The sequence below is a fragment of the Equus przewalskii genome, chromosome 22 (assembly GCF_037783145.1).
Source record: "Equus przewalskii isolate Varuska chromosome 22, EquPr2, whole genome shotgun sequence".
NCBI classification, from domain to species: domain Eukaryota; kingdom Metazoa; phylum Chordata; class Mammalia; order Perissodactyla; family Equidae; genus Equus; species Equus przewalskii.
In genome coordinates this window covers 3,236,808-3,244,957 of record NC_091852.1, presented here as the reverse complement: position 1 = coordinate 3,244,957, position 8,150 = coordinate 3,236,808, and positions in this window count along the sequence as shown.

Here is an 8,150-nt window from a genome sequence, read left to right as displayed (position 1 = left end):
TCACTATTGAAATAAGGAAGAAACTTTTTCATAACTACTTCATAATTCTGGACAAACTGTTCTCTAAATAAAAATAGCAGAATTTGTAAAGACATCAATTGTCTTAAAAAGTTGCTTTTTTACCTCGTGAGGATCTATATGACCACAATAAGCTTCCAAACAAATTGTCAACAACAAAAATACCTATCAACAGGCAAGTATAATTTGTGGCTAATGCTCCTCAAACAATTTGGGGGAAAACATTAGAATTGCTTATAGTTGTCATAAAGTATCCTGGAGAGAAAAATCTGTGATCTTAGATTGATAAAGATTACAAGCCAAGGGGCCAGGCTGGTGGTCCAGTGGTTAAGTGTGCACTTTCCGCTTGCACAGCCTGGGGTTCCCCGGTTCAGATCCCGGTACGGACATGGCACCGCTTGGCAAGCCATGCTGTGGCAGGCGTCCCACATATAAAGTAGAGGCAGATGGGCATGGATGTTAGCTCGGGGCCCGTCCTCCTCAGCAAAATGAGGAGGATTGGCAGCAGTTAGCTCAGGGCTAATCTTCCTCATAAAAAAAAAAAAAAGAAAAGAAAAGATTACAAGCCAAGGGCCACTCTGTGGTGGACTGGTTAAGTTCGCACGCTCAGCTTTGGTGGCCCAGGGTTTCCCTGGTTCAGATCCTGGGCGCGGACACGGCTCATCAGGCCACGCTGAGGCAGCGTCCCACGGAGCACAACTAGAAGGACCCACAACTAAGGTATACAACTATGTATTGGGGGGCTTTGGGGAGAAGAAGAAGAAAAAAAGAAAGAAAGAAAATTGGCAACAGATGTTAGCTCAGATGCCAATCTTTAAAAAAGAAAAAGCTATCTAATTCTTTTTAATGAAATCAATATTGCAGGACTTTATCAAATACATCACTGATGAGTTCACACTCTTCCTACACTTTAAATCTGCTTTCACGTTTACCTGCTCGTTTTTCACTGAATTTGCTTCAGTCGAAGCCAACACATTATCTATGGAGTACCTGCTGTGTGTTCCAGGAAGCAGGAGGATTTTTTGTCTTCCAACTTTGTTGTTGTGCTTTTTCTTTTTCTTTTTGTTATTAATAGACAATTTCTTTTAAAGCACTTTTAGGTTTACAGAAAAACTGATGGGAGGGGACAGAGTTGCCACATATTCCCCCTGCCCCTCCCCCTGCCCAGTCTCCCTGATTATTTACAGCTTTTATTAGTGTGGTACGTTTGTTACAATCGGCGAACCAGTAATGGTATTTATTGTTAACTAAGGGCCATAGTTTGCACGAGGGTTGTTCTTTGTGCTGCACACTCTACAAGTTTTGATGGATGTATAATGTCATGTATTCCCCACTGTAGTGCCACGCAGAACAGTTTAACTGCGCTGAATCCCCCAGAAGCATTTTGTTTTAACCCAGAAGTCCCCTTAAGCCCACTCTTCTCGTGCATACCTTCATTACTTAAGGCTTCCACATTTAGTATTTCTTTTCTCTCCATTAAAAAAATAAAGCGAGGACATACATGCCACTTAAACCGAAAAGTTGTACACATCTCCCCAAACCATTGATACTGATACAATCCTTCGAGGAGTTCAGTTATCTATCCCGGGAACACTCACCGAGTTCTCCCCGGGTCGGCGCTCTGTCCCAGCGGGCCTCCCGTGCAGGGAGTTTGGGAGAGGTGGCTTATGCTATCCATCTTTGCTTCATGCGGAGACGTGTATTGAATTACCAAAGCCCCTTCACGGTTCTGTTTTTTGGCTTTCCAGTTTATTTAAAATTTTTTTAAATTTATTTTTGATTAAGAAATACATGCATGGGGCCGCCCTGTGGCCGAGTGGTTAAGTTCGCACGCTCCGCTGTGGTGGCCCAGGGTTTTGCAGGTTCAGATCCTGGGTGCAGACATGGCACCACTCCTCAGGCCAGATTGAGGCGGTGTCCCACATGCCACAACTAGAAGGACCTGCAACTAAGATATACAACTGTGTACCGGGGGGATTTGGGGAGATAAAGCAGAAAAAAAAAAAAGAAATACATGCATATACCATAAAACACACAAGCTTTAGAAGAGTGTCTGGTGTCCAGACAGCCTCCATTCTCCTTTGCCCCCAGCACCCAGTTTCTTCAACCACCATTACCAATTTCTTTTATGCATTCACAGAGATATAACTTATATATATAAACATAAATGTATTTCTCAAACAATGATCTTTGCCTTGTTTTTTCACTTAACAATATATTTCGGACACTGTTCCATATCACTTCATAGATCACTGATAGTTTACTTACTTATCCTTTTTGATGACTGCATAGTATTTCACCTTTTGGGTTTCTATAAATTATTTAGCCAGTCTTTTATTGATGAACATTTAAATTTGTATCTTTTGTTATTACAACGCAGCCATGAATATCTTTGCATGTTTGTCTGTCCCTAAGTACTTTAATACATTTTTAGGAGTGGCATTACTGAGTCAAAGTGGAGGTACATTTCAAATTGTGATAGATCAGTTGTTCTATTTATCTATGATAGGTCTATTGTTCTCCGTAGAAGTTGTGTCAGTGTATGAGCGTGTTTGTCTCCTTGCGTCATCACTGACACAATACGTTATTAGACTTTTGGATCTTTGCCAATCTGATAGGTGAAAATTATATTTCATTGTAACTTTAGTTTTAATTTCTCTTATTTTGTGTAAGACGTACATTATTATTTAAGTCTTCAGAAAATGAATAAGGTAAAGATTGAAGACATAGAAGTTCAAGGCGGTGAAGTGATGGGCGTCCCGCCTCGGAAGCCACAGCGCCCGGCAGCGCTCCCCTAAGGCCCTCCGGGGCCGGCCGGCGCCCCTTCTCCCACACAGCGCAGCACAGCACCAAGCCGACTGCTTAAAGCTTTGCCTTTCCTAACAGTTTTCCTCCTCCCAATTGTCAGAAAAGTGTTAAAGAATACCTTTTACAAAGGGAGAGACTTCTTACCAAAATGGCAAAATCAATGAATTCTGAAGAATCCTCCCCAAATCCCTTGAAAATCCTGGTAACTTCTCCCCCCTCTTTCCCACCTCCCAAAACAGATCAGAAAAAAAATCTCAAAATTTTTTACCTGAGTGACCACTGAATGTTGACAGAAATGTATGTGCTGCACTTCTCTTAGAGGTAAAATTACTCTGTGAGTGATGAGGTGCATTGGAGGAACAAAACTGCCCTTTTCTCACCACCGTCCCACTCTGAACCCCCACCAGGCTCCTCTCTGTATGTGACCTCAGACTTGGAGCGCCGGCTTCCTTCTCCTGCGGAACCCTGAGAAGCTTGTGGCTTCCAGCGGCAATTGAGGACTTTGCCTCCATCCGTGATTTATAGACATCCATCACTAGAATTGTTGTGTATGTCAGGTGGAGGCTTGTCCCTGACTTGTGGTGTCTCTTGACCCAGCTGTCCTAGTCAATTTGCTGCTGAAAGAGGATCAATTGCTCTGAACATCATTTGCCTGGAGACGGGAGTGGGTGTGAGGATAGGAGAAAGGACGGCGCCGTCTGGAGAGGAGAGAGTCTCCCAGGGCAGAACAATTTGTGATAGTTTAACGATTATTAAACAAATCAACAAAATGACTAAATGAAGCTGCTTTCTGGAATAGAAATTACGTCAATCCTGAATTCTGATTTTCGCTGTTATTTGCCTTCATTCAACAAGCGTCGAGTGCCTACTGCGTATCAAGGGCTGTTCTGGGTTTTAGAGGTCTAGCAGTGAATCTCGCAGGGGGAAGTGCCTGCATGGAGGGTTGTCTCACCCAGTGATCACTACAGTGTTCTTTCCCAGTTCTCATGGTGAATCTGAGAACCTCGTGAATCATCGTGAGAAAGGGGGGCCCGTTTCTGGGAAATCACAGATGCCCTAGGCTCAGCTTTACAGCTATTCTCCAAACAAAGGAGGTGAACTGAATTCTTTCCTTACGTAGTAGAGCGCTTTGTCTAGATCCCTGGAAGAAAATTCTCCAAGATTCTCAAATCCTTGAAAAGCTTCTGGAGGAAGCATAAATGACAAGCGGGAAAGCGTCCCTTTAAAAGCTGGTCAGCCACTTTTCTGCCAACAGCTTGTCAAAATTGCTCAAGAGAAAGAAAAAAGAGAAACAAGTGCACATATGCATTTTTAAAGTAGCTAGCAACCAAGACAACACCAATTATTTAACCACAGTAAAGAAACCAGCAGCCAAACCACACTGATTATTTAACCGCGTGTCCAAGTGCTGAACATAGCCATAGCCAGCCACGTTAATTTAATGTAAATATCCCGGGTAACCAGCCCCCGTGGGGGCAAGAGCTGCCGCGAAGACGGCTCCTCACCTTTCCCTGCCTTGGCTCCAGATGTCCGGAGCTGGAAAACCGGCTACAAGCCAAGTAATATTTTCCCTTTTTTTCCCTCCTTTTTGTGTTTTTGTTTCTCTAAAAACCTGATTCATTCTTTCCCTGCTTACCTACTCCTCTCACATGCACACACATACTCCAGGAGATATTTCATTTGGTGAATTCTCTTCTGTTCCTCTTGATTTCCATCTTTTCTTTCCTTTTCATTTCAACCTTCTTTCTTCTTTTTTTTCCATCATGCTTCCTTTTCAGTGTATGTGATGCCTTTCTTTAATTTTCACTAATCATCATACGTAAAGTCTATTCTCAGGGAGTGTTTATCAGGAAAATATGAACTTTCTTCTTTGTCATTTGCAATTACACAATCTGCAATAGGTTGACATTTACTACAAAATAGTCCCTTTGGCTGGGAAGTGCCCTAGCTCATGGGTCTTGCCAACCCAGATGGCCTCACTCTCACTGGCTGCAGAAACAAGCATCTGACTCAAGGTCAGCCAACGCATTGGTATCTAGTAAACAATCAGATTTCTCTTTTTGGGGTTTGAACCAAGGGACAGAGAAATTGGACTGAAACATGGGGGCCAACTGGGGGCTGGCTGACAGAGTGAGCCATGCACAAACACAGCACGCTTAGCTGGTGAGAGGAGCATGGGGAGACAGCTGAGGAAGACCCTGTGGTCCACAGAGGATAAAAAGGGGAGCAATGGTAACTGTGTTTCCCTGAGGGAGGAATGGTGGCGCCTCACTGCGTGTTGGCTGGTCCAGTTCCATTTCTCATGAAGCCAGACTCTGTTTCAGTTGCTAAAAACCAGGAAATTGACATTGTATCCTCATATTACATCTGTGTCTGTGGATTATAAGGTAAGATCAGCCTCTGGATCGCTCAGCTGGTCCCCTTTTATCCTTCCCTCACCTCCACGGCCATGTTTTCTCTGGACATGGAATCAATTTCATGAAGATGTTTCTGGATAAAACATCCGTCTTCTGTTCTGTGTAGGGAAGTCTCCTGGACAGAATGTAACCAGCACGTGAGAACTCGTGCTTTGTGGAAGTGAGTCATGGACTTCCTCTACGTAAACAGTGCTCGCGGCTCCATTCATGCCGAACCGCTCACACCGGGCCCCATCAATGGCAAAACACGAGGCTGAGGGACTGAAACTTCTCTGTCTCCCTACCTTTGGAGTGTTCTATGCTGTACGCTGACTTTTCCAATCAAACTTGACCAAGTGTTGGGCTGGGAAATCAGAAGTGCTCCTGGGGTAAGTTAAGCTTGTGATGCTCATTGAACAGTCAAGTGAATATCTACGTATGGAAATCAGAGAAACACTAGGATTGAAAATGTCAAGTCAGGAGATGTGATTAAAATCAAGGCCCTGGGGGCTGGCCCCGTGGCCAAGTGGTTGGGTTCGCGCGCTCCGCTGCAGGCGGCCCAGTGTTTCGTCGGTTCGAATCCTGGGCGCAGACATGGCAGTGCTCGTCAGACCACGCTGGGGCAGCGTCCCACATGCCACAACTAGAGGAACCCACTTCGAAGAATACACAACTATGTACCGGGGGGCTTTGGGGAGAAAAAGGAAAAAATAAAATCTTTAAAAAAAAAAAAAAAATCAAGGCCCTGGGTGAGATCCCCTAAGGAGTGAGTTCAGAGAGAGAAGGAGCCCCCAGGGAGTGGAATCGGGAACACGGAAAAGTGTGGAGTCCCGGAGCCAGAGAAAGAAGCGCTTGGAGAAGAAGGGTTGATCTGCATGGCCCACGGAGCCAAAGATCAGATAAGACAAGACTGAGAAGTTACTGCTGTGGAGAGCAAGATTCGGTCATTTGTGACCTTGATAAGAAAGATGATGGAATGACACTTCACTGTGGTGAATTGAGGGAGAAAATGAGGACAGAGTAGAAAAGGCGAGTGAGAGAAACTTTTTCAAGGAGTTTTTGTACACATGGGGTAGTGACTGGGTGGGGACCTCCCCAGAGGAGGCAGTTCATACCGAAGTTTCTGGCACAGGCGCTGGGGACAGACAGAGTTTGAATCAGATTTTCCATGGGCTGATGGACTGCCTCACACAACTTAATTAACTTCCCTAAGACTCAAGTTTCTTAATCTGTAAAACGTGCATAACAAACATTACCTTCATGTAGGGTGTGAGGGACATTAGATGCCTAACGGCGTGACTTATAACTAGTAAGTGTTATTTTAAAATAGTTAACGTAATTTGATAAAAATATTAAAGTAGAAAGAGAGCTGGGCACAGACAGAGTGATTTCTTCCACAGCCACCTTAGAAACAGCTCCGACTCAGAGCTGGGTCTCCCAGCGCCGCTCGCTGACGGGAATGTGGTCATTGGGAAGTGGGATTCAGGTCATGAAATTATTAGCTGAAGCGTTGGGCTTATAGCATTATAAACACATTGGCTGAATTAAATCAAACCGCAGAAAGGAAGCATGTATCCGATATCTATAAACAGACACTTGGTGCCACAAGGATTGAAAGTTCGCTCTTGAAAAGCAGCTCATCAAGTTTCGTGCGTCTAACTTTTTGCCATTGTCCGTCTGCTGTGTGCCTGGCTATGTGAGGAAGCTAAGAGTGAGTGTGAGGCAGTCCTTTTCTTCACAAACTCACCAGCTAAGCTGAGGAGAGAGGACTCTCCCAAACAGATTCTCTTGGCTGCACAGTCTATCTTAAATGCCTGGGTTGTTTCATAAATGCGGATTCCTGGGCCTCTCCTGGACCAGCAGAAGATGCTGTGACAGTGGGGCCTGGGAATCTGCACTGATGACCATCTCCAGCAATTTCTTCTGCACGCTGGAGTCTGAGGACCATTGCTAAGGAGACCTGGGCGTGTGTGGAAGTTTCTGGGCAGACGAATGAGAGGACATCAGTGTTTTAAGAAGATAAATCTTAATTGTTAGGATTTATTGAAGAGAGGAATACTGATTAAGCTAAGTTTGGAATCAACCAGGGGTGAAGAGTGCTTATGTCGTAGAGAGGGGGCAGTGAATGCAGAAAGAAGGGCAGGTGAGACAGACGCTTTTCAAGGCAAAATTGACAGTGTTTAGTGACTGGCTGGAAATGATGAATAAAAGAGGGAGAAGATGACTCCAACGTTTTGAGGCAGGCTGCTCCTCTTACGGCCAGACTTGTGTCTCTACTTTCTCAGCGTTTCCACCTGGAAGTCCAGTAGTCATTATCAATGTAGCACGTCAAAAACAGAAGCCTGAATTTCAGTCTTCCCCAAACTTGCTTCTCCCCAACTTCTTCCCATCTCAGCAAACGACAACTCCAGTCCTCTTGGTTGCTCAGGCAAGACTTTGAGGTGATTCTTTCTTTTTTTTTTTTAAAGATTGGCACCCGAGCTAACAACTGTTAAGGGGGACAAGCTTCCCCCCTTTTTTTTTCTGCTTTTTCTCCTCAAATCCCCCCCAGTACATAGTTGTATATTTTAGTTGTGGGTCCTTCTGGTTATGGCATGTGGGACGCCACCTCAGCATGGCCTGACGAGGGGTGCCATGTCCGGGCCCAGGATCCGAACCAGCGAATCCTGGGCCACCAATGTGGAGAGCACAAACTTAACTACTCGGCCAGGGGGTGGCCCTGAGGCAAGTCTTTTGCTTTTTGTTTTTGCTGGAGGAAGATTAGCCCTGAGCTAACACCTGTGCCAATCTTCCTCTATTTTGTATGTGGGAGGCCTCCACAGCACGGCTGATGAGTGGAGTAGGTCTGCCCCTGGGATCTGAACCCGTAAAGTCGGGCTGCCGAAGTGGAGCCTGCGGAACTTCAACCATTCAGCATGGGGCCGGCCT